At 49.1% G+C, this 9083-nt stretch overlaps 1 long non-coding RNA gene across 2 annotated transcripts in view; it reads right to left on the bottom strand.

Moving 5' to 3' along the window:
- The window catches only part of LOC106806193, a 104214-nt gene that overhangs the window by 19236 nt on the left and 75895 nt on the right, over positions 1-9083 (bottom strand). Inside the window, exon 3 of one of the 2 annotated variants that reach the window (XR_001393511.1) lies at positions 4467-4614. This is a non-coding gene — a long non-coding RNA (uncharacterized LOC106806193). Of the gene's footprint in view, positions 1-4466; positions 4982-9083 lie in introns of those variants that run through there. The other variant, XR_001393510.1, reaches the window with a different exon arrangement.

Raw genomic sequence — 9083 nt, 5'->3', positions numbered from 1 at the left:
AGGAAGGGGAGAAGGAGGGGGAGAAGGGAGCTGGTGGAGCAGGAGGGGGAGAAATGAGCTGGTGGAGCAGGAGGGGGAGAAGGGAGAAGCTGGTGGAAAAGGAGGAAAGGGAGAAGGGAAAAGGGAGAAGGTGGTGGAGAAGGGAGAAGCTGGTGGAGGAGGAAGGGGAGAAGGGAGAAAAAGGTGGTGGAGGAGGAGGAGAAGCTGGTGGAGAAGGAGGAAGGGGAGAAGGAGGGGGAGAAGGGAGCTGGTGGAGCAGGAGGGGGAGAAGGGAGAAGCTGGTGGAGAAGGAGGAAAGGGAGAAGGGAAAAGGGAGAAGGTGGTGGAGAAGGGAGAAGCTGGTGGAGGAGGAAGGGGAGAAGGGAGAAAAAGGTGGTGGAGGAGAAGGAGAAGCTGGTGGAGGAGGAAGGGGAGAAGGGAGAAAAAGGTGGTGGAGGAGAAGGAGAAGCTGGTGGAGAAGCTGGTGGAGAAGGAGGAAGGGGAGAAGGAGGGGGAGAAGGGAGCTGGTGGAGCAGGAGGGGGAGAAGGGACTGTTCTGATTGGCTGGAATTCAATCGCGCTTAAAATACATTTTAAGCACGATTAAAAACCACTGTTCTGATTGGCTGAAATTCAATCGCGCTTAAAATACATTTTAAGCGCGATTAAAATAGGTAGGTTTTGCGTACATAGGCATGCCGCTATGGAAGGCCATTACCGCCGCATGCACGTGTATGTGTGCGCGCATGCAAAGTGTGCTAACTATATATATAACTCTATACTCCATATCTAACAAATATGTATTCGACCTCCAATACAATATGCAGTTACATCCCACCGAATTTAAGCCACTTGCCTATTTATAACTTGTTTATACAACGTGCACAAGATAATTACACTTCGCCGTATACTACAAAGGCAAAAATAATAGTAAAAATAAAAACGCCGATCCGAACAGAAATACCACGCGAAATTCCCGCTAACATAAACAGTACGGTGACAAAAAGCATCGATCTTCCTCGAATGGTGATTATTTTCCGTGAAACTACTGTAGTGAACCAATATTCCATTGGAAGTTCACTAGAACAACCCATTCCCCACCACCACCAGCAGCAACGAATATATTTGTAAAACAGTACAGTAGTGTAAATGTACATGTGATGCTAATAAACACAAGAAGCAATCCGCCTCCGAACACGGGAGTCAAGCGACCCAACGCAGCGACCTATCGTAATAACCATGCACACGACCGAAAGACGGCTAAAACACTCCACGCCATGTCCGATAAATAGACACGCGCGCACACACAAATACTACTGCCATCATATAACTACAAATACTACTACATCAAATAATAAAAGGACAGCGGGGGCGCCTGTCACACGTAACCGTGTATCGGGGGGGGGGAGGATCACGCCGTCAACGATAATTAATAATTGAATAATTAATATCGGTCACGTGCGAATCTCCTCCTCCGTAGGATAGCACCGCCAGGGTGCGCTCCCGGCAAGACGGCGCCCGAGATTTTACTTTTGCGCCGAGCGACGCCGACGGATACGAGACGGTGACGCCATACGTTGGTGACACCGAGACCCATCTTGTGTCACGCGGTCGCAGAGTTGACGACAAGAGGACATGTACAGCTGCTACACACTCAGAGTTACGCACGCGCTGCGTGTGCACCCGGCAAACCTGTATAAACGCCGGTGTAAACTGGGTCAGCCATATAGAAGAAGAACTATACGTGCGCCTTAGTCTTACGCTCGTCCCCTCCGCCAACCTGTTTTCCAAGTTGCTCTCCAAATAATGCTCGTCTTTCTAGGGCAAACAGAGCCCCCGTAAAGACAAACAGCATCCGCGGGAGAAGAAAAAAAAAGGCACAATATTGAGGTCACCGACAATCAAGAGAAGACGCCTGTCGCTAGCAAGTGAGTAGCCAGCAGCGGTGACAGCGTGGGCCGCGGCGCGCGCCTGACCGACGCTGTCGTCGCGGCTTGCGCAGTTAGCGGAGAGAACAGAGCGCGGCGACAGCGACGTTGACGACGACAGCAGCGCGAGCGATGCTGCCGGCACATACAGACAATCCGAAATACGTAAAACAATCCTCAAAGTCTTATACACTTCTGATAAATTTAAGAACATGTACCCCGAGAGGGGCAAGAGAACGCGGCGGACAGGCGCAGGTGGAGAATAAGATGGGGGCGAGCGGAAGCGAATGCATGGGTATAAGAGAAAGAGAAGAACATAAGAGGAAGGAAGTAAAGAGACGACAACGATAATAAAAGACGAAGATAAAGGCGCAGAAGAAAAACAAGGAGGAGGCGAAGAAGAACAAGAACAATTAACAAGAACAAGAATAAGGCGATGTGATCACTTCTCGTGGTTCTCTGTTAACACTCCCACATTGCTGCATACTCTATATTATGGCTAGAGCTGTATGTAACGCGTAGCTGCGGCTGCCAGTGTCACGCATTTCGGATTCCACCATGTCGATTTTCTGTCACAATCTTGAATATTACCCCCCCCCCCCTCACACACAGACAACCAGAACGACTGTTAAAGCCGCCATAGAAAGCACTGAATGAATGAACACAGCAGGAGGAAAGAATAAGGAATAAGAAGAAGAATAAAATTCCCCGCACATTCCAAATAGAGAATCAGTGCCTTGTGAAATACAAGAGAGGGACCCAAAGATACAAGATACAAGGAGAATGGGTGAGATCGTGATGAGGGAACATACGAAGATACTAGGGTATAGGGAGAAACGCAGGGAAGATAGGATGGGAGGAATATACCTGGGGAGAGAGAAGAAGAGACGGGAAAGAGAGCAGAAAGAGGATACAAATAATGTAAAGAGAAACAGGCAATAGATAGGGAATAAAACATTACTGAATGATTGTGAGATAAGGAAGGAGTCGGAGACACCGGTGAATAAAGATGTGGAGGTATCGAAAACACTGACATAATAGTAGACACTTATGGCCCTGTCACACATTGACGATTTAGCCAGCGTATGCCGGACGTATAAAAAATTTGGTGAATACGCTGGCGTACGTCGAATAAGTTATGGGTAAGCTTTGTATAAGTTAAGAGCACGCTGAAGCACGCTGGTATACGTCGTAGTACGGCGAGGTTGTCTAAAAATTTTGAGCATGCTCAAAATTTTCCGACGTATGCCAGCGTATGCCCATACGTCCCGCATACGCGGGCCATAAGTTGTAGGTAAGTTATGCGATCGTTGACACACGTTCACACACGTTAGTTGTAAGTTACTCATAAGTCGAAATACGTCGAGATAATGTCTAGCGTACCCAAAACTTATTTCTAACTTATGAGTAACGTGCTTTGAACCTATGCGTAACTTATCTCCAACGCATATTGACGTATGTAGACGTATTTGACGTGTGCCGGACGACCACAGAACTTACTGAACGTGTTTCTAACTTACAGCTACCGTATAATGGCGTATTGGCAGCGTTTAGGGGAATTGGTATATAAAAATGGTATTGGCATGTTGATACTGCGACGGTGATGTTAATACTGTGATGTCTAGTGCGGTTATGATTTGAATCGTCGAGCGGCAGCCTTTTTATAGGCTACGACACGTGATCGTCGGCGATACGCTGCCGCGCGCTATGCACAAGTTAGACTATCGTTGGGCATAAGTTGTGAACGCCGGCAACACGCTAAGCATTCGTTAGTATAAGTTATCTTATAAGTTATCGAAACGTTCTATATACGTTACTAATACGTTAACTATACGTCCAACTCGTTATGAATACGCTATGTATACGCCCAAAATTGGAAAAAAAACATCCATAGTTCAGCGTATGCCAGCGTTTTAGAGAAATTTTGATACGTCCGGCATACGCTGTCTAAATCGTCAATGTGTGACAGGGCCATTAAGGACTTGAGATATGTGGAGCGGGAGACACGGTGAGGGGCAGACACGGAGATAATGAGATACGTGGTGAGAGAGATAGGGGTGTAGTGGAAAATGAGGGGAAGGAAGACGTCTGAGATAAGGTGAGAAATGAGGGAGGGAGACAACCGAGGCGTTATGTGCGAAAATAGTGAGATAGGTGAGAGAGAAAGATACCGGGGTAGTGGCCCACGTGGCGAGCAAGACGTGTGAAAGATAGATATGTGGAGAGGGAGAAACGGAGATAGTGAGTTACGTGGGTGATAACGATGCTGGGGTTGTGACACACGTGGGGAAGGAGACGCGTGAGGGAGAGCCGTGGAGCGGGTAGACACTTTGAGAGGGTGACACGACGATAGTGCGATACGTGGGAGAGACAGATATACGTGGGGTGACAAACTTGAGAGGACGGGATGCAACAAACGTCGAGGATGCAGATATAGAATTAAGGGTTACCAATGACAAATTGTCATTACAACAATTACAATTTGTCATTATTAACCCCTGATGGTACGGAATCGAGCGGCCAGGCTCGCGTGCGACACACGCGCGTATATATACTCACCGGCCACGGAGCACTTCGCTCAGCCTCCAGGCATCGACTCACGGATCCGCGCGCTGTCCCGTCGTCTCCGCACTCTCCTGCTGCCGGATGTGGACGATTTACTTCTCCCCGTTCTCGGTCGCAATTCTCCAAACTTTCTCTCGCCCGTCTGTGCGCACAAACAACACAAATTATGTAATCCTTCCTCGCGACAAACCGATGACTGTGAGCGCACTCTCGCGGCTGGGTGAGTGGCTGTCTACCGACGCACGTGCCGGCTTCCTCGCGGCCTGCGTTCAACAAGAAATCCCCCGCGTCCTGTAAGCTATGGATGATCACCGCCGCGCCGCACTTCTTTCCCGTACTGCAGTGCGTGCCAATAGATCACTGGCGTGAAGACCGTGGTACTGGCTCAGCTAGATGTGTGACACGAGCGTACGCGCAGCCGCGGCAAAAGTTCCACGAGGCTGAAGCGGCAAAGAGAGTCGCGCGCACACACACAGACACACACAACAACACACAACACACAAACTCATGCTCGCAGCTGAGGCAGTCTGAATCGAGAGGAGTGGTGTGGTGTGGCGAGTGGTGTGGTGAAGAGAGTAACGGGCTGACTATAGGCGTGTACGGGGTGGGGGGTGTACTGGGTGTGCGTGTATATGTGAGTGTAGCGCAGATCCGCCAGGCGTCACGCGTGGCTGGACAGTACCACTGTGTGTGTGTTGTGTGTGTGTGTGTGTTGTGTGTGTGTGTGTGTGTGACATACATCCGTAGAGAGATTTCGCTGGGTGCGCTTGGCGAGGTAAAAAAAAGATAGGGGATGCGGTCACGAGGGGAGACAGCGAGGATAGAGAACTGGATGCGCATCGATCAGGCTATGGATCGCAGCGTCACGCGCAGGAGGGATGGCGCGCGATAATGGGCAGGGTCAGGGTAACTGAGCGATGCCCGTAATGTCTTCTCGGCTTCTGCTCGCCCTTCCCTCTGTCTTGCTCTGCTCTCCCTCTCTCTCTCTCTCCTCTGCGTCTCTCTCCTCTCTCTCTGCTCTGTGCTGCGCAGCGCTGGTGTGTTGTGTTGTGCTGTGTGTGTGTGTGTGTGTGTGTGTGTGTGTGTGTGTGTGTGTGTATTTGTCTGTCTGTCTCTCTGTCACCTCTCTCATTCTCTCTCGCGCTCTTTCTCTGCTGAACACGAGCACTCTGGATCGGTTAGCGAGGGGGGGGTAGAGGGGGAGCGAATGAGAGAGGGGAGAGTGCTATTGACAGAGATGTGTAGGGAGGAGGGAACACAGAAAAGCGATAAATAAGTTGGGTGAGCTAACGAGCGAGAAAACGAAATAGAGGAGAGAGCGGAGACGAGGGAGTGACAGCCGGGTTCAAGGGGTGGCCTGGGGAGAGCGTATAAGATGATACACGGTGGGAACGAGGGGTGAGGATGCGAGGGAGGATGTGTGCGTGTGTGGGTGTAAGAGAGGTGGAGGGGAAGATAACAATAGGGAGAGGGGGAGAACAATAGGGAGGGGGAGAGAACAATAGCGGGAGGGGAACATAGGTCGTGTGACATACGCGCTCGTACACGCGTGGCACCAGCAAGGATTCATGTCTCGTCATTCATACATCCGGCGAGCAGCGAGCCGAGGCTGCTGCCAACTAGTTCGTGTCATTGTGTTAATGGTGGTTTAGGCAAACTCTATATCGACGATCCGCCCCGGTGTCTCTCTGAGTAGCTTACCGGTTTCACTCACCCCCCCCCCACCCCGGCGGTTCTTGCTAAAAAAAATCGTTCTACACTGCTTTGTCATTAGTTCATATATACATGTGCACACACATGTATGCTTGTGTGTGTGTGTGTGTGTGTGTGTGTGTGTGTGTGTGTGTGTGTGTGTGTGTGTGTGTGTGTGTGTGTGTGTGTGTGCGTGCGTGCGTGCGTGCGCATATAGATGCCTATACGATTTTTAGAATTTGTTAGAATAAAGTTATAATATAAATTTTAAATGCTGCAGCTAGTATATTGAGGAAATGGTGACATGTTCTTACTCAATAAAACTTTTATAACTGGTTGGTAAATAACATAAACTATTACTACTCGCATACCACAGTTCTAAATTGGAGCCGGTTGAGAGAATGATAGGGGAGAGTGGGTGGGTGCGTGCGTGTGAGCGTGCATGCATGCCTGCGTGTATATGTGTATATGCCTGCATGCATGTATGCGTGCGTGGAGGCGTGTGAATGTTTTCATGGTTGAATGCTATTGCGATGCATTTGTATCTGCGTGTGTATTTGTGAATTTGCGTATCTGCGCATGCGTGCGTGCATGGGTGTGGGGGCGTGCGTGCGTGCGCGTGTGTGTGTCGGAATGTCAAGGCGTGCTAAAGTCAAAGCTGACTACGACGGCATTCTCTGAACGCACACGCGCGCGCACACACACACCCACACACAAACACACAAATGCACATCAAAGATACTATCTACATTGTTAAACCCTCAGAAACGTGCTAATTTCGCCATATAAAGCAATTTTCCAGGCGGCCACTGGCGCGCCGTGTTCCCTTCACCTACAAAACCAGATGTAATAGCCTCACGCTCAACTAGCTGCGAACCACGATCCCATTGAAATCTAATTCGGATCGTAGCATTCGTCCCCGATTTGTCCACGACTACAGCTTATCGACAATTTGAATAGCAAATAAATGCGCGATATTTCCATCGGGGGCACATTACAGGGAGTGCGTCTATGTTCTGCTTTATAAATGATTGCGACTGCGGCGTGCGTGTTACATGCAATGGCAGACAGATCTAGCTGTCAACCCGGATTGTGTCCAACAGTGTAACAGCTAGCAACTCCCAAATGCTCTGTAAGGCCACCCGCACCACAGGCACTTGGAACGTCTCAATAAAAAAAATAAAGGTAAATAAACACGAAATGTATTTACTACCAATGTCTCAATGTTTCTCTACTCTATTTCGCCTATAATCACCTGTAAATGCCAGTCAAATGCTCATCTGCAACACACAAGTACACCGCACGCTAGCTGCTGCACACTGACACATAAATATATATATATATATATTTATTTATTTGTCAGTGTGCAGCAGCTAGCGTGCGGCAGCTAGCGTGTGTTTGCAGATGAGCATTTAGACGGCATTTACAGGAAATTGTCGGCAATAATAGGTGAAAGCGAGTAGAGAAACATTAAGACTTTGGTAGTAAATAGATTGCGTATTTATTTAGCATTATATTTTATTGAAACGCTCCAAGTGACTGTGACCCGCACCGCGTCTTGACTGAAGCAGATACTCTACTCGTCGTACTAGGCCTTCCGCGGGCATCATACTGTGTAATACAAATTTCTAGCTAATACCTAAATGCAGTTGATATACAAATATAGCTGATATATAAACATATCTGATCGCCAATACCGTAGACATTGGCACGTTCAGCACTCGAGCCCGCCCGTGCGAACACGTCTCAGACGCATGTTTGCTTTCCGAAGGAGTTGTTTCACTGCGGGCAGTCGGCTACGCGGAGGAAATATTTCCCGACGTACGCAGGGGAAATACTCGCGCAGCGCGGGTTAAGCGACTATGTACGCTACGTCGCTGAAATGCGCCTACTCCGCAGTCTGTCACGCAGACACCTAGCCATGACTTAGCTCCAGAAAGCCGACTTCGCACGCATTGTTGCGATGTTTTCGAACTCTTCTTTCTCAATTCGACATCTCGTGTATCAGTGAAATTTTTCAACAGAGAATCGTGTCTCGCGAGTGACAGTCGCATGAAGAGTCCTTGCATGCAAAAATAGTGAAGACGGAGAGAATTTTGAAATGTTTCGAGCATTAACACACTAGACACTGCAGGCAATGGATGCGAAAACTAATCATGCCTTCGAAGGCCGGTGCTTGTGACATATCACATGGTTAGTCATTATTCTATCGTTCTACTTTCACTATAGACAGGGTTACTGTGCACGTGTTACTGGGGCACGTAACATTCCAATAGTCTAATCCCACGAAAGAATAAACTATCCGCCTATGTATGACTTTCGCTGACCACGATTCCATCTCCCTGTCTTCATAGTGGAAACGGACTACGTTCATCTAGCTGTTACCACAATAACCACAATTTCATTTTTCTGCTTCCATTACGGACACAGCACGCTCACGCGTTACCAGGTCAACAACCATTTCATCCTGCTGATTTCAACCAAGGACACAGAGATTGCGCATAAATTACGAGGGCAACCACTGTTATATCCGTCTGCTTTGAGCATGCACACAGTGCGCTAGGGCGTCACTGCGAAGGCCGGCTGCACGCACCGTGGAAGAAGCGACCGTGGCGTTTGGGGGGTTTGTTTGTTTTCATTGATGCCATTACGATATCACACACACACACACACACACACACACACACACACACGCACGCACGCACGCACGCACGCACGCACGCACGCGCGCGCGCGCACACACACACACACACACAACAACACACAACACTACTGCTCGCGCTGAGCAGTCTGAATGAGAGGAGTGGTGGTGGTGTGCGAGTGGTGTGTGAAGAGAGTACGCTGACAGCGTGTACGGGGTGGGGGTGTACTGGGTGTGCGTGTATATGTGAGTGTAGCGCAGATCCCAGGCGGTCACGC

Source organism: Priapulus caudatus, unplaced genomic scaffold (genome assembly GCF_000485595.1).
Source record: "Priapulus caudatus unplaced genomic scaffold, Priapulus_caudatus-5.0.1 Scaffold146, whole genome shotgun sequence".
In the NCBI taxonomy this organism is placed as follows: domain Eukaryota; kingdom Metazoa; phylum Priapulida; class Priapulimorpha; order Priapulimorphida; family Priapulidae; genus Priapulus; species Priapulus caudatus.
This window is presented reverse-complemented; position numbering and strand designations above follow the sequence as displayed.